Source organism: Hevea brasiliensis, chromosome 8 (assembly GCF_030052815.1).
Source record: "Hevea brasiliensis isolate MT/VB/25A 57/8 chromosome 8, ASM3005281v1, whole genome shotgun sequence".
In the NCBI taxonomy this organism is placed as follows: Eukaryota; Viridiplantae; Streptophyta; class Magnoliopsida; order Malpighiales; family Euphorbiaceae; genus Hevea; species Hevea brasiliensis.
Window position 1 is genome coordinate 98244286 of NC_079500.1, and position 18755 is coordinate 98263040.

Below are 18755 nucleotides of genomic sequence, written 5' to 3' on the forward strand. Positions count from 1 at the left end.
GTATAAAAATACTCAGTGGTGCACAATAAAAATTCAAAATGCAGTACATAAAACATTCATTGATAAATCATAATTTAAATATTTCACAAATTATCAAAACTCATTATGGCACAATTTTGGTCAAATAATTTAATAAACACAGTGTTGCCAATTCATACACAACTTAAGCCATGACACAAAATTTTTTATCAATGTCGCGTTGTACACCACGACAAAGCGATCAACAACCCCATTAATCGAAATCAATGAGGGAGGTGGCTAGTTAGCTAATGAGTACTCATCCGATCTACAACCTCAACTGGTAAGCCAGAGAGGAAGAAAAATAAATGATCTCAACCCCATAAATGGAGGAGGAAGAATGTGATACTGTCATGCTAAGTGTGAATCCAAAATCAATTTAAAATAATTATTTTCAATAATTTATGAGAGATCGAAATAAATTTCAAAGTTATTTTTGCAGTTACAAAAATGGCAACACAATTCATAAATAACACAGTGATTTCATAAAGCATCGCAATTCAAATTTTCAATTGGAAAACAATTACATAGATTTATTGTGCACAAACCTGATGTGAGTCGTCTCTAGGCCTTGACTTAGTCTTTCGTCCCTTCCGAGTCTTTTTCAGCTGAAACACACAATTAACAGTGTTTCAGTATCTTGTCTCACAATAAATCCAATAATTAATTCATATATGTTCAATTCTAGCCCCAATATGCTTAAACTTACGTTCTTGGAAATTTTCATGTCGGGGTTACTATTTATGGCACTATTCAAGTCAAAATATTGACTTTCTTATGCTTAAAAGGTATGAAAAATCCAATTATAGCCACATACCACATTTTGGTTACCAATTTTGTTGGTTTTGGTTGTTTTCTCAAATCTTAAGTCTTTTAGACACAAATTTCAAATTTTTAGTTTTGGTGTCCTATTTTTCACTATTATATTGGTTATGTTGCTGTGAAAATTTGACTAAGTTTTCTTCATAGAAGTTGTTTCTTATTGTCTTAACTTTATTTCTCTTTTTGAATCACTCCATTTGGAGTTTTTTAGCCTAAGTTATAGCCATTTGAACATGGCTGGCCAGATTTAGTTTTACCCAGAATTCTGGGCATTCACTGGATAATAGCAGTTTTTATGGGTTGACTGTAGGTTGCTTGTCAAATAGGTTATGGTCAAAATTTGGGTTTGTTTTCTTCATGAAAGTTGTAGGGCTATGTCTCAGCTTTCTTTTGGTATAAATTTCAGGTCATTTGGACCTTTCTAGACTAAGTTATGGTCATTTATATAACTACTGTTCATTTAGTCATTTTTGTACGGGTCAGTTTGCCAATTCCGGATTTGGCCTAATTGTTCACTAAGTTGTGGTCACTTTCTAGGCATGATTCCTGGATGAAAAATTTGCCATTTTGTGTCTAGTTTTATTCTCAATTGGCTTCACACCAATTGGGTTGGTAAATTTTTAGTTTTGGTCCCTGAAATGGAACTAGGTCATGCTGCCTGTAGATTGACCCTCACCAATCTGAATTGGAACTTAGTTCCAACAATTCATACACACTAAAAATGGTCACAATTGACCATTTCTCAACTCAAATAAGGTCAATAATATCATTTGGCTAATTCTCAAATTTTTCTTCAATTTTTCATAATCTCCAAACCCTAGTTACATACATTTCAACTCTACTGCAAATTTAAAGTGTATATTCATGATTTATACACTTAATTCACTTCAAATAACCATTCAAAACCATCAAACTCATTCATATCAGACCCTAACTCTAGCTGAACGAATTTCATGTTTGGTCCCTCAACAATTGTTTTCTTTTAATTTCAAGTAGATTTCTAGGTTAATTGAGTCACAAACACATCTAATAAACTTAAATTTTAAAATTCAATTGCTTACCTCCACTTTGCACTTCAATCTTCAATTTTTCTCCTTTTTTCCTCTTTCTTTCTTGGTCAATCACCTTCCCAAGTGAAGTTAATAAGCTTTAATGGAATAATTTGGGGGCAAAGTAGGGTTAAGTGAGGGAATAAAAGCTTGAGATCAAGCTTTAATAGAAGTTTTGCAATGGAGAGGGAGAGAGAAAGTGTTGGCCAACTGGTTTGGTGAGAGAGATGAGTGATTATCCTTTTTAATTTTTTTTATGTTTTTATGTCTTTAATTGGCTATTTGACTTGGTCAATTATTGGGCAAAATTAATTTTTATTTTGACATCATTTGTGATGTTATCAAGGTGATGCAATAAAACTTTTTCTTTTCTTTTTCCATTTTCCTAAATTTTTTAATAGTTCTTTAATTTAATTCCTAATTCTGAAATTTTCTTTTCTCCGAACAATTAGGTCAGGAGTCAGCTCTGGGGGTGAATTGACCAAATCACCCCTTGCCGGTTCAATCTGGTTTGCAAGTTATTTGATATTTCTTCTAGATCTCTGACCTAATTATTTGACCTGCTTAACAATTATTTTTCGTGATTTTCTCTTTTCCACTTTGTTCACATTAGTCCTAAGGATCACAGCGTCATATTTTACGGTTCGAAATTTGAGTTTAGATTGACATCGCAGTCATTCCCGAGAAGGTTACCCATCGCTGTAACTCCCGGCTCATTTAACTTTTTGGGTTCTGTTTTTTTTCTTTATACTTAACTATTTGGTAATTACTAATTATTTACGTTCAGGGCTTATCTAGGTGTCTTAGACGAGGTTCTAATTCTCTTAATTATTCAGACCGACACCGATCACCGGAATAGTAAAATATACCAAGTTATGCAAATAGGGGTGTTACAAAACCATGGCCTTAAAAATTAGAATTTCCTAACCAAATAATTAACCCTTTTTCTTTCTTTTTCCCTTCCCTCCCCGTCTCGCTGCATCCTTCCCCTTCGTCGGCATTGTCCACCACCTCCACTACTAGTAGAAAGTGGAGAAGAAAACACACATCCCTTTCTATCTTTCTCCATATACTTATTTTATTTATTTTTTTATTAATTTAAATGAATTTTTTAGGGTGATGGATATATAGCAGCTTGTGTTTTAAAACAAGAGCAGATTGTAAAATGACATTTAATTAAAAATGATTTAAGTTCTGAGTAAATTAAAAATATTGTTACTTTATTGTTAGTGTGTTATCCATGCAGGTTTACACAACTCGCCCAAACTCTAATGAGATGAGTTCAGATATTTTTTAAATGGATTTGGGCGAGTTTGAACAATTACCGACTATTTTACATTTAGTAAGTAAAATTAAACAAAAAAATTAAGAAATAAAATTATAAAATGCTCAAAAAATATACCTACTAATATTTGTAGTTGGTAATTGCCGACTAAAATAAGTTTAGTAGGTAAAATTAAATAAAAAAAAATACAAAATGAAATTATAAAAGGCTAAAAAAGATACAAACTATTAATTTTAGTTAATAATTACCAACCATAAAAAATGTACAACTAAAGGAATGTAAAAAATAAAATAAAGTAATAAAAAATAAATAAAATTTTAAAATGCTTAAGAACTATAAGTTAGTAATTACCGACTAAAATAAATCTAACGGGTAAAATTTCAATTTTTTTACAACCTAACAGCTAGCGCCAACTGTTTTAACAAAAGTTAAAATTCCCTCTTATTTTTTTCTTCTAAAATTCCCTCTTATTTTTTTCTTCCTCTTCCCCAACTCGCCAATCTCCTTCCTGCTGTTCCTCTTTCTCATCTCCTAAGCCTCTTAAACATTTCCTCAACCTCATTCTCTCTAAAAAGCTCATTCTTAGACTCTAGCTTGGATGGCTACTCCCTTCTCTCCAACAACATCGCTTCGGTCCATTTTTCAATCCAAGCCAAACCCTCCCAAAGCCTTCCTCTCTCTTCCAGGCTCGTCTCATAGACTACACCACTGTGATAGTGCCGATGTGAGCTTCTAGACCAATCCATAGAGGGAAGAAAGTTGTAATTGCAAATTGCAGTGGTTTGTTCTTTTAGCATTGGGAGGAAGACTGGATGAGTAAAAACCACAGAGGAAGAATATGTTATACCAAAAATGGAGTCTCCTGACGGGCCCAGTGGTCATTGCAAACTTACTTTTCATTAAGAATGTAAACTTTTCTTTTCTTTTCCTTCGATTTCCAAACCCTAGATGTTCTATTTGAGTTTTGTTATTTGATTTTTTGGGTGAATCGAAGAATTCATATTTGCTGAGATTTCCTTTGAAATTTCTCCGGTGAAATGATTTGCATTAGGTTTTATTCATCATAAGATCTGATTATAGGAGACACCTTTCTTGATAAACCTTATGGCTGTTGGATCGTGTCTCTGTTTATAATCATAAAAATTAAAATTTTTTTATGCAGTTGTGAATAAATTTGAATGATTGTTATTGAGCCTTGTTCAAGTTGAGTTCGAAAGTAATCAATGTTGGATTTGACATTTGGAACCACTAGAAGCTGAAATTAAACTCAATTGAGCATACTATAAATTATATTGGATGTTCATATGTACTGGGGAGAGGGTTTTATTGTTAGACCAAGGAAAAATGGGGGAAAGTTTTGGGGTTGGGGGGGGGGGGGGTGTGGAAATACAACAATTTCACTAGGTGTTAAGGTGTTCTGTACTTCAATGGAAACAATTTGTAAAAATTAGTAATGCTATATCAATTTTATTTTAAGATCAGTTTTTTGGCCCCTTATAATAAGAATACTATGGATTTTGAATATAACATCACAAATTTGAAGAAGAAGAAGAAGAAGCAATCAGTGAAAGAGGAAAATGTTGGAGTTGCCATAGAAGATCAAAGTGATTGAAAGCCATACAGTTTACAGCAGAGCTGTTGGTCTAGGAGGGATGGCAATCGGAGACCAAGAAAGAGGGTAAATTTTAATCTCATATTGTTTTCTGAGTTTTTCCAGTCAAAGTAAATCATAGTTTTTCATTGTGATTTTGTTGTTAGGAGGCTGAACTTCCAGTGGTTGAGTCTATGCCAAAGGTGTTGCCAAAAGATGAGGATCCAAGTTTGGTTAGCAGAAATAAAAGAATGTTGGGGCAACTTTTAGGTACTTTGGAGGCATGAATAAATGAATTCTGTGATCTTATTTTTTATTTATTACTGGCGAAGTGTTTTTTATTTATGCATGAGAGAAGAAGAGATCTGGTTAGTTATTGAATATACAAATTATAGTTGCGTTGATGAACCTTGAATAATTTCCATTAACCCTATGGCAAAGCTCACTCTCTTTACCATTTTTCCTTCTGCTGAAACAGTCTTAGAGCACGTGTTGCTGCCAAAACAGAAGAAAAGAAGCTAGAATTATTGTTTCTTCGATGGAGTGAGCACCATAAAAACTTTTCAATTTTATAAGGTATGTGGTTTTTCCATTTCATATAAAATCTTTTGTGCTTGCTAAACTCATTGACTTTTAATCAACTGCATTAATATTTTTCTATAACTAATATTCTGTTGCAGTTTATTTTTAACTTTGGTCCAAAGTGTCCATATTTACAGTTTTATTGAGACAATGATAAGTTTCTATTCATATGCATAGTAGTTTTAAAGGAACCTGATGAGTGAATATTCCTTCTGCTTTGTAGGATTTTAGATAGAATTACTTAGTAATTTCTGTCACTTTTGACACATTGTTAATTATATTTCTTAGGATTTTATATAACTCTGCATTTTATTTTACGCACAGCAACAAACTGTTGTTTATTTCTATTTACTTAGTTGTCTATCCTGATAAAAATCTAGGTTATTCACATAAAAAAAATCTAGTAGATTATATATATCAAATTATATATTGGATACATTACTAAATTTAGAGTATATTTCTTATTGTAATTCTCGTAAGTCAATGGTGATTTATTGAAGTGATTGGGGTTTTGGTAATTAATAGTCCATGAACTATCTTTGTCAAAGTGTTAGCGGTAATTATCAAAGATAAAAAAGAACTAGCTAGCCATGGCTGTTTCTTGATGGCAGATGAAGAGAAGACACATGGAGGAGCAAATAAAGGATGGAACACAGGAGACAATCTATGATAGACAAGATGATGAGATTATTTAGAGACCTGCCAACGTCTCCACTTTTGCCTTCACCTTTAATGGGACAGGATTGATGGTTTGTTTTTTTTTCTTTGACTTTTAGACTTTAGTATATATGCTATGTTTTACTGATCATTAATATTGATTTTATATTTAGTTTATTATATGTATGCAATAATAGGTTTTATTACTGGATTTCATTATTATTATTATTATTATTATTATTATTATTGATGAATTTTTAAATTTCAATTCAATAATAAAATTATTTAAAATTTCAAAATTAAAAAAATATATAGAAATAAAAAATACTAACCATTTAAATTTGTAGGTAATTAATTAAAAAAATACCAAAAAAAAACCTACTAATTATGTGGTTAGTATTTTATTTTAATATTATAAAATTTAAAATAAAAATTAATAAAAAATTAGCTACTATCTAGTTAGTCAGTAATTATCGACTAAATTAGCTACCATTTATTTAATTGGTAATTACCGACTAAAATATTTTAGACGGTAATTATTGACTATATAATTTGTGTCGGTAAGTATTAACTAATAAATGATCTCTAAATGATAGTTAATTCCCTCATACCCTACTATTTGACTACGATAGTACTAGCAAATTACCTATTAATATTTTGGTCGATAATTTTATCGACTAATATTTGGTTGGTAATTTACCAACTAAAAATAGATAGTAAGTAAAATTTACTACAACCTAATTAGTGGACAATTTGTGTTTAGTCGGTGTTTATTTTCAAGCACTAATTACTTTACTGTTAACTATATGTTTTTTGCTTGCGTTTTCAGCAGTAAAATTATTGAACTTAACTGTGTAATTGCGATTGCATGCCTTCATATCATAGTTAGAAACTTGACTATTTAGTAGCTCTACCACTTCACACAAGATAACTATGGTGATAGATCATGATGTTGATGAGCACATTAGAGTGCTTGAGGAGGAGATCGTGCACATGAGGGCAAATCAAGAGTGAATTCTCTAGCAACACGTTGAGGAGGTATCGCGCCTCAGGCAACAGAGTGAAGAACAGTTTGGCTCTATGCAGGAAAAGATGAGGCGTATGATGAGATAGATGGCATCATCATCTGGCCCTTCAAGTGATTCTGCTGATCTCCATTATCAGAGCACATCGAATTTGTAGCTTGATATTGTTTATATACATTTGCTAATTAAACTTGTTACTTGTACGATTAATTTTATACTTTTATATAATATATTATATTTTTATTTACTAATTATTATAAATTTTATTATTCTATTATTATGCTTATTACTAATTATATAAATATAGTAATTCTTAATTCACTATTATCTGTTTATTACTAAAAAATTAGAATATCAAAAAAAATTAAAAAAATTAATTTTGTGATTAATTATAATTCGTCATAAATTTGTGATGGATTGAACTTTTACAATTTTCCGTCACAAAAAAATTAGTCAAAATAATTTGTGACGGATAATATTTTGTGACGGATTCGTGTTTTCACCGGTCAGCATTTTGTGTGTAACACCTCCGTTTGCATAGCCTGGTAGATTTCACTGTTCCGGTGACTGGTGTCGGTCCGGACAATTAAGGGGATTAGAACCACACTTAAGACAACTAGAGAAGCTATAAACACAAATAATTAGTAATGTCCAATTAGTTAAGCATAAATAAGAAAAACAGAATAGAAGAAGTTAAACTAGCCAAGAGTCACAGCGATGGGTGACCTTCTCGGGAATGACTGCGAAGTCATTTTAAATTCAAATTTCGAACCGTAAAAAGTGACGCCGCGGTCCTTAGGACCCTTATGAACACAGTGGAAAAGAGAAAATCACGAAAAAGAACTGTTAAGCCAGTCAAATAATTAGGTCAGGGAGCCGGAAGAAATATAGAATTATTTGCAAACCGGGATGAACCGACGAGGGGCAATTTGGTCAATTGAACCCGAGAGCTAACTCCTGACCTAATTGTCAAATAAAATCGGAGAAAAACAAATTTCAGAATCGAGAATTAAATTAGAGAACTAATAGAAAAATAAATAAAAAAAAAGAAAAAGAAGAAGATGGAAAAGTCAAAGGTGATGACATCATACATGACCTCATTCATGATGCCATAAATAAATTAATTAATTTAATTATTAATTTAGATTTTGTGGTTTTCCATAAACTAAAATAAATAAAGAAAAGAAAAGAAAAAAACAAAACAAAAATCTCTTCTTTTCCCATTCTTGTCGCCTCCCATTTCCCTCTCCCTCACCGTAGTTAAATCCTCCATTAAAGCTTGTGTGTAAGCTTTTAAAACCCCAAATTTTCCCACAAACTCCCCAAAAATTATGGATTACACCTTGTTCTTGCAACTTGGAAAGGAGAACTAAGGAAAGAAAAGTGAAGAAAGTGAAAGATTTGAAGATTGAAAATTCAAGGAAAGGTTAGTAAGCTAAACTTGAAATTTCTAGTTGAATTAATTGTGTTTATAGTTCAATTAATTAGAATTATGGATTACATCTTGTTCTTGCAACTTGGAAAGGAGAACTAAGGAAAGAAAAGTGAAGAAAGTGAAAGATTTGAAGATTGAAAATTCAAGGAAAGGTTAGTAAGCTAAACTTGAAATTTCTAGTTGAATTAATTGTGTTTATAGTTCAATTAATTAGAATTATGCTTAAAATGAAAAGAAATTAATTGTTAGAGGATTAAAGCAAAATTCATCCAGCTAGGGTTTTGATGTGTGTGCATGAATTTGATGGACTTAAAGGTGTATATGAGCTTGATAGAGTTAAAGAAGCATGTATATAGACATTGAATTGGTTAAATGAAACAACTTAGTGAGTTAGGGTTTTGGGACTTAGGGTTTGTGAACAAAAAATGTAATAAATGAGTAAATGGCATGTTTGACCTATTGTGAAGTGAAAAATGGTCAATTGTGACCAAATGAGTTGTGTTTAAATTGTTGGAAGTGAAGCCAAATTCGGAGGGTATATGGTCATGCTGCTGGCAGCATGACCAAGTCAACTTTGAAGGACCAAAACTAAAATTTTACAAGTCCAATTGATATGGCACCAATTGGGGATGAAAATAGACATAAAATGACATAATTTTCATTTAGGAACCATGCCAAAAAAGTGACCAAAACTTAGTGAACAAATTGACCAAAGTTGGATAAGAGCGATCACATCGCATAAACCGACCAAATGAACAGTATTTGTTCATTTGGTCATAACTCGAGCTAGGCAGGTCAAAATGACCTGAAATTTTACCAGTAATTAGATAAGATATAGATCTAAAACTTTCATGGAGAACACTAACCCAAATTATGCCATTAACCTAATTAAATTATTGAGCAAAGTTGAGTTACTGAACCTGACAGTAAAGTTCCAATGGCTATAACTCTTTCTTGAAAACTCCGATTTAGGCGATTCTTGAACCGATGGAAACCTAAGACATAGTAGAACATTTCGTATGTAGGAAATTAGACCAAATTATGGACTTAACTTGATCAAATTACTGAACGAAGTTGGATAAAAATCAGTAACCAAAATTGCGGATGAGCGATTGCACGTGAGCAAGAATTGTATTTTGGCTATAACTTGAGCTACAAAACTCCAATTGGGGTGATTCAAAATGAGAATACACTTAAGACAATAAGGAACATTTTCTATGAAGGAAGGTTTGCCAAATTCCAAAAGAAAAGGACCAATGAAACAAAGGCAACTTAGGACTTCAAAACCGAAAATTGGCAATTTTGCTTAAAAGACCTAAGCTTTGAGAAAATGACCAAAACCAACAAGTTTAGTGACCAAAATGTGGTATGTGGGTGAAGTTGGAGTTCCCATACCTATTAAGCCTTAAAAAGTCAACAATTTGACTTGAATAGTGTAGTGAATAGTAACTCGAAACACAAAATTTCGAGAACGTCGAATTTAACACGTTAGAGCTAGGTAAATGTGAAGCTAAATTTATTTTGGATTTATTTTAAGTTATAGTACTAAAACATTGTAAAATTGCATGTTTCAGTAGAAAAGAATATCGGGACAGAACCCAAGGAGTCGAGTCAAGGCCAACAGGCGACTCGTTTGAGGTTTGTGCACAACATCACTATGCTTTAAAATGTAGTGATAAAGTGAATGAAATATGTATTTTACAATTGCTTTGAATTATTGAAAATTTATTTGTGACATTAGTTATGATGTTTTGACTTAAATTGTTGAAAGTTATTGTGTATATTTGAAATGACAATGTTTAGCAAATTGTTAAGATAAGTTTTGAAACCACAGTGTTATGACCATATATTTGAACACCTCACTAGCATGACTAGTGGGGGTAATTAGTTTCGAATTTTGATTCATTCTCTGGAGAAGTGTTGAGGTGTGCCAGTAGAAGAGGATGTGAATGGATATCCATATATTTGAGCTAGCTAGCCTTGTGATGTGATTTCTCTTTAGCCTCTGGCTATTGAGATTCTATTTGTTTCGAATGGCATGATCTAACTGTGGGTTTTATGATATGTGTTTTGATACTTCGAAATGAACTTGGTTTGCATTAAAATTTCATAATTCATGTTTTGTGTTTAATGCTCATGTTTAGTCAAATTTTTGAATAAATGTGATTTATATTTTGCATAAAGATTATTTTAGTATGTTGTGCACCACTGAGTCCTAGTACTCAGCGATAGCTTTTATTGCTGTCGCAGATTTAGAGACTAGAGGAGCGGCAGATTGAGCTGCTAAAGATTGAGGATCATTCAGTTTGAAGTCTTCGGATATAATTTATACCCTAACTGTAAATATTTCTTTTGATGTATATATTGCACATAAATGTATGGACATGTAAAAATGGGTCTTGAGCAGTTTATATAAAATTTGTATAAAGTTATAATATATATTGTAGTTTGAAATTCTCTTAATGCAAATTTTGTAATGATGTGTTTTGTTTCTAATGAAATACGAATGGAACTATTTTATTTAATTTAAATGAAATGAATTGCTAGTATTTTGATGATCATTGGATAGTGGATTTGAAATTTGAAAGTTGATAAATGTGTTGAGAAATTGATTGAGATTGAGTATAAAATTGAAGCAGTTGTTGAGAAAAATTTTTAGAAGTGCTTTTTACAAGCATTTGAAGAATTGTTTTCTCAAAATACAGAGGTAACTCTGTCAAAATTTTTATAAAGTTTGCGGAAAAATAAAATGGGCCAAAATTTTCAACTAGCTTTCAACTTAATTACATGTTTTAAATACTTATTAGAAATGCTCACCACTTATCAAAAATAAGAAAATTGTTTTAAAATTCCTTGTAGGGTACTTAATGAGTTATCGGTAGGTAAAGTGCGGTAGTTCATTAGGTATTCTACGGGATCATGTTATGTCTTACAGAGGGGTAAGGTGTGACATTGTGACGGATGAATGAATTCCATCACAAATTTTGATAGATATTTCATCATAATTCTGTCACAAATTTGTGATGGATTTTTCTTTTATGTCACTAAAAATTTGTGACAAGCGAAATTGTGACGTCAATTTTTCTATCACAAATGCGTTGTAAAATTAGATTTGTGATGGATTTTTCCGTCATAAATCTGATTTTTTCTTGTAGTTAATTAACTAAGGATCCAGAATTAGGAAATGAACCATTTATGATTATTTGATCATAATTTGAGTTCTAGAAATCCAAATGATATGATTCAAGAAGGGAAAATAAAGAGAAAATATAGAGGAACAATTTCTATGAAGAAAGTATGGCCAATCAGTGGCCATAAAGTGATCAAATTGGTGGGTAAAGTTAAGACATTAAAACTGAATCTAAAGAAAGGTTCACAAGATAAATTATTTTATGGTAGGCTTTTAATCCTAATATATTACTAAACACTAAATTACATGAAATATGTATGTGGGATTCACTTTCCCACTATAACTTGACATGAAATTTCTAATAAGAAATTAATAATGCTTAATTGCTCAAAGTAAATTTAGGCTTATGTATATGGTTTGAATCAATTTGTATACCAATTAGGAACTACAAATAGCAGTACTGCTTGAATAATCATTGATCAATAAAATATTTCTAATATGATTGTTCTACAGGCTATATGCTTGCTCGTTGATCATTGTGTCTAATTTCATTTTTGGCTTTAAAAGCTTGCCTGTTGGCCTTGTGCCTGACATGATAGTTATATACAGGGTAGACATATGGTTGTCTAACCAGTATACTTCCGTGTATCTAGCCTTTATAGTCTGTTATAAGTTATTTGGGCACTGATTTGATTTTAAAAAGACTGAAAATGAAATAAATGCACAGATAAAATCCTGATAAATAAATTGATCCCAAAGTTAAATAAATATGTAAAGACTTAGAATTTATAAAATTTACCTAGAATTATTATTTTTAATTATTTAGTTACCTTTCTTTAAAGTTATGCACCACTAAGCAATTCGCTTAGCGTTGGTTTTCTATCGCATAGGTACTGAAAACCAGACACAGCCACAGCAGTAGCAGTAGCAGTAGTGTTTTGACAGAGTTTTGACAGATCTGCAATAGTCCAGAGTCACCTTAGTATTTTGTATTTTGTTGGTAGGGCCCATGTATTAGATTTTGTATTTTGGTTTGTTGTACATAAATATCATGTAATTACATTTTAAGATTGTAAATGAAATTGTAAATTATTGTGTATAAACTTTTGTATGAATGATTATGAGTAAATTATATGAATGTTTGATGATATAACATGACATGGAAAATTATGAATGGAATATGATTATGTTGACAGGTAAATACTGGAACCCGTCAGATGCTAATAAAATAAAGGAGGTTCTGTCCAGGTCTTCATAGAAATAAATTGTGAATAAAAAAAAAATTACCACATATTTTCTATGAAGTTTAAAATTAACAATGGACATGATAAGATAATATAGAGTGTTCTGGCATCGAATGTGACGCGCTTTACTTGGCTACACTGTAGACGAGTAAGGGCATCACATGCCCTCTCTTTCACTTCACTAGCTGTAGAGTCTAGTAAAGATCGGGCCAATATGGTTCTTTTGGATATTTATTTTGTTTTACTTTACTGTACATTTGTGTAGACAACATAGAAGCTCTGATATGTAAATATTTTCTTTTGATCATCTCAGATAGGATATATGTATAATTGCATATTTAAATATGTTTGATGGGCACAGAGCTATGTTTTATATACTAGATGTATTTTAACAGATTTCATGTGATCTTTTAGCTATAGATTTAGAGAAAATTCTGTCAGTTTTCCAGATTACATTAATCTCTATAGGTTAGGGATAGATGTGACAACAAGAGCACGACAAAAGAGAGACCTTGAGTCTAAAGAAATCACCCATGACGAGAGAAAAAAGATGAGACCCTACCCGTAATAAGAATGATGCTTTTTCCTTATATAAGGTAACTCCTTCTCCCTCATAAACAAAGACAAAGATATTAGTATTTTCTAACTTTAATATGTATTACAATAAAATTTATTAAATTTTAATTTGAATAAAAAAATCAAAATTAAAAATAAAATTATTTAAATATAAAAATTCAAAATTAAAGTAATAATAACATCAAAATTTTATTTTTGTAACATTATAATATTAAGTTAATATTTTATTTATATATAAAAAATATATTTTTTAAATGATTTAACATGAACTATCATTTAATTTAATAATATATATAATCAATAAATAATATAACTCAGTAACTCACTGTACTAATATTAAAAGGATAATATAACTAAATTTTAAAGGTATAGTAAAACTCATAGATTAATCATTGATTTATTTTCTAGTTATAATGTAATCTTTAAATTTAAATTTTATTAATAAATTAGTCACTGCCGTTAACTACTTGTCAATTTGAAACAATTTAATCCTAGAAAATTTGTTTTATAAGCAAAATGATCCATACATATAAATTTTATGTTTAAGTAATTATTTAATTTATGATAGTGTTCCAAGAGAGGTCTTATGGAATGTGTTAGAACAAAAGAGGGTATCTATTAGGTACATACAAGTATTGAAAGATATGTATGAAGGAGCAACTACTATTGTGCGCACAGTGGGAGGGGACACAAGAGATTTTTCGATCTCAATTGGATTACACCAAGGATCAACCCTAAGCCCTTACCTTTTTACATTAGTTTTAGATGAACTGACGAAACATATACAAGAGAGTATTCCTTGGTGCATGATGTTTGCAGATGATATTGTTCTGATAGATGAGACACGAGAAGGAGTCAATAGGAAGCTAGAACTTTGGAGAAGTACTCTAGAATCAAAGGGTTTTAAGTTAAGTAGAACGAAAATAGAATACATGCATTGCAAGTTCAGTGAAGGCCAAACTGGTGATAGGGAAGGAGTTAGTTTGAATGGAGTGGTACTGTTCCAAAGTAATCACTTTAAATATCTAGGCTCAGTCCTTCAAGTAGATGGGGGATGTGAGGAGGATGTTAGTCATAGGATTAAAGCCGGATGGTTGAAGTGGAGACGTGCCACGGGAGTTTTATGTGATCGTAAGATTCCCAATAAATTACAAGGAAAATTTTACTGTACAGCCATACGACCGGCTATGTTATATGGTAGTGAGTGTTGGGCACTGAAAGAGTCATATGCGTTTAAGATAAGAGTTGCAGAGATGAGAATGTTAAGGTGGATGAGTGGCCATACTAGACTAGATAAAGTCCGTAATGAGAGTATTAGAGAAAAGGTAGGAGTGGTGCCAATTGAAGATAAGTTAAGAGAAGGGAGATTGAGGTGGTTTGGTCATGTGAAGTGTAGACATACGGAAGCTCCAGTTAGACAAGTAGAGCACATTAGGTTAGAGGATAGAAAGAAAAAAAGGGGTAGACCTAAATTGACTTGGAGGAGAGTAGTACAACATGATTTAGAAGCATTACACATTTCTGAGGATTTAACCCAAAATCGTTTAGAGTGGAAAAAGCGAATCCATATAGCCGACCCCAAATTTTTGGGATAAAGGCTTAGTTGAGTTGAGTTGAGTATAAATTTTAGATATGAGAATTATTATACTAACAAAAGAAAATTTTAGAGACTATTTTGTTAATAAAATAAAACTTAATGGAATAAAATTCAAAATTTAATAAAAACATATGCATATATAATTAACAAATATATTTGGTATTATAATGTAAGATGATATATATCCTAATCAACAAAATGAGAAGCCATTCATTAACCACTTGGCTAACCAATTTGCATTTGCATTCATTTTCTAAATGCTTATTAGCACATACAAGTTTTGTAATGCAGAAAATGGCGCATGCATTTGAATTTGTATATCACTCAGTTATGACAAGTTATCCTTGTGATTGTCATTAGCGTATGAGTTCATCAATCTTATATCCTGGATCAGACGATCCAAACAACAAGAAGAAGATCCACCTTCTAAGACACTTCTTCTTGCTAACTCTGCCATCCTAGCTGTTGATTTCACAAACTCCTCTCTCCTATCTACCATCAGATCATTCACCATCTTCTCCACAACCCTTTTATCACATACATCCTTCATGTCCAATCCCAGCTTCCAGACCTCACTCACAAACCTGCTATTCACTTGCTGACCACCAAAATAAGGCCAGCAAATCATTGGCACACCAGCCACTATGCTTTCCAAAGTTGAGTTCCATCCACTGTGTGTCTGTGAAGCATGGAAATGCCTATCACTGGCGTTTTCGAGTGTCGAAAACGTTTCCGTCCTAGAAACAGTGGGACACTGTCACACCTTACCCTTTCGTAAGGCATAACATGATCCCGTAGTATATCTAATGAATTACCGAACTTCGCCTACCGATAACCCATTAAATATACTACAAGGGATTTTAAATCAATTTTTATTCATTTTAAAGTGTGGGGTAATGATGATTAAGTAATGAAAAAAAAAACCTTTAATTGAAATTTAGCTCATAAATTAAATCTTTTATTAGTTTGGGATTTTCGAAGATTTTACAGAAAATTCAGCAGAATGCCGGTTGAAAATGGAGAAAACAGTTCTTCCAAAACCTGTTAAAAGCACTTCCAATATACACAAGATCCACAACTCCATTTAAATCAACCCAAACCAATCTCAACCAACACAGTTTCAAACAATCTCAATAATATTTCATTCAGTTCAACTCAAATATAAAATTTGTAATTCCAAAAAAGAAAACAAAATATTAATATCATTACAACTTTGATTGTACAACTGTTCGACTAGTTCAATAGATACATATGAATCAAAAATTTACATCAAAAATAATTTACAAGGGTATAAAGGTGTTATACCCATACAAGATCCAAAAATAGTCTTTTTTTTTGTAGCTATAGCAGCTCACTCTGCTGCATTTTCCTTCTCTCTATCTGCGACAGTAAGAAAAGCCATCGCTGAGTAATTTTACTCAGTGGTACACAACTAATATCAATTAAAAATTATTGTAAAATAAAATAATTTAATTCATAACAGATCAAGGTTTTCATAAGAATGAAGCATATCCAAATTGTCAAATCACTAAGAGTCATCACTTCAAACATAGTTCACAAATCTCAAAGAAAAAGTGTTGTCAAGAACATACAGTCTAGGCCATGACATAAAATTTCACGATCAATGTCTTGTTGAACACCACGACAAAGCAAATCACCTCACTAACCATTATTAATGAGGGAAAGGCTAGCTAGCTAATAAGTACTCATATAGTCTTACCATATTAACCGTTATTAATGGGAGACAAGCAATTTTAATTGCCAAACCCCTAATAGCCATTACTACTAGGGAGTTCCGAACGGGACTATCATGTTAATTGTGGTTTAAAAACTAAATCATAAAACTTCCATTCAAATAATTGCATTTCAATTCACTTAACACAAGTCATTCAAAGAATTTACCCTTATAAGGTTGGCAACACATAATTCATAAAATTCAAGGAGAAAATCATAATGGCAACCAAAACATTTATAATTACCATTCATTCAAAATAATTTACAAAATTAAAATCAATTGAATAAAATTAGTTGTGTACAAACCTCTAATGAGTCGCCTCTCTGCCTTGACTCACTTTTTCCTTATCCTTCCCAGTCTCTTTTTCTATTGAAACACACAATTTAAAGTGTTTCAATATTTATCCAAATTATTTCTAACAATAATTCTGAAAATTGCATTTTGCATTTAAAATTTACTTATATACTCTCATAAATTAAGTTTTTTGTGTTCTTAGTTATGGTGGTTACTATTCACTTAACAAATTTAGTAAAATGTTGACTTTCTCATACTTAATAGGTATGCTAGTTCTAATTACCCCTACATACCACATTTTGGGTCTTAATTTGTTGGCATTGGTTGCCAATCTCAATTCAAAACTCATTGGAAGAAATTCCAAAAATTCAGATTTTGTCTCTTAAGTTTACTGTTCCATTGGACTAACCTACAGTGAAAATTTGGCTAAACTTTCTTCATCAAAGTTGTTCCTTAATGTCTTAGATTTAATTATATTTTTGAATTACTCCATTTGGATTTTTGTAGCTCAAGTTATGCTATTTTTACTAAGGCTGGCCGGATTAGTCAAAACCCAGAAATTCTGGGCAAATTTAGGTCTCACAGATTTGGTGATCTAAGTTTGGTTAGCAATTTGACTAGGTTATGGTCAGAATTTGGGTTTGTGTTCGTCATGAAAAGTTGTTCTAGTATGTCTAAGCTTTCCAATGGTATAAAAATCAGGTCATTTGGACCTTTTTACACCAAGTTATGACTATTTGAATATGTACTGTTCATATGGTCAGTTTTGTCCAGTGGTAGGATACCTAATCTGGATTTAACCAAATTTTACACCAACTTGTGGTCGATTTTAGGGCAAGGTTTCTATATGAAAATTGTTGCTTTGGATCTTAATTTTCATCTCCAATTGGCCTCACACCAATTGGAGCAACAGAATTTCAGTTATAACCATTTAAATGGACAAGGGTCAAGCTGTCCAGATTTGGGCATTACCACATTCAAACTTCAATTCCATTCCATGCATTCAATCACACTCATAAGCACACCAATTGACCAATTTAAGCATCAATTATGTTAATTGGGCATCAATTCACTAAAATCCCTAAATTTTCCTTAATTTTCCAATTGCCAAGAACCCTAATTATGCATTTGCCACAATTCATGAATCAAAGTGTACAAATCACATCCACCAACTCATTTAAGCTTGCCTACATGTATAATACCATCAATTACCATCAAACCCTAATTCCCCATATGTTGGCCGAATTTCCCTAGGTCGCTTAACATGTCACTTTTGTTCAATTTTCAACAAATTCTAACTTAATTTAAGTACCTAATCATAAAGATAAAGAGAAAATTAGAGGAATCATCACTAACCTTTTTGGTGCTCTTGAATCTTCAATTTCTTTTCCAATTTATTCAAATTCTCTTTTCAAATCTTCTCTTCTAGTGTCAATTAGAAGGTTTCTAGGGGTTTTTGTTAGGGTTTATGGTGGAAAATCAAGTTTCGGAAGCTTGATTTTCATGTGTTAATGGTGGATTATGAGAGAGAAAGCAAGAGAGAGGGATGACAATTGTTGGGAAGAAGAAGACTTAAGTCTTTCTTTTTAATTTTTTATTTATCTCACTTTTATAATTATCCCAAATTAGTTAAATTAAATTAAAATTCTTTATTGTGTCATGCATACCTCATGGATGATGTCATAAATCTTTTTGGATTTGAAATTTTCATTTCT

General features: G+C 31.6%; 1 long non-coding RNA gene and 1 pseudogene across 3 annotated transcripts; one reads left to right on the forward strand and one right to left on the reverse strand.

Annotated features, from left to right (window-relative positions):
• The first annotated feature begins 3649 nt into the window (after window positions 1-3649).
• Window positions 3650-7280, forward strand: LOC110655948 (uncharacterized). Of its 3 annotated transcripts, XR_009150721.1 has the most exons (6): window positions 3650-4081; window positions 4718-4852; window positions 4933-5035; window positions 5244-5341; window positions 5959-6096; window positions 6913-7280. It is a non-coding gene; the product is annotated as an uncharacterized LOC110655948 (long non-coding RNA). The 3 variants fall into 3 exon arrangements; XR_009150719.1 differs by lacking the exon at window positions 3650-4081 and having other exon boundaries at window positions 4553-4852; XR_009150720.1 differs by lacking the exon at window positions 3650-4081 and having other exon boundaries at window positions 4553-4852; window positions 6948-7280.
• An 8059-nt stretch (window positions 7281-15339) lies between these two features.
• Window positions 15340-18755, reverse strand: part of LOC131182172 (7-deoxyloganetic acid glucosyltransferase-like) — a 137279-nt pseudogene continuing 133863 nt past the window's right edge.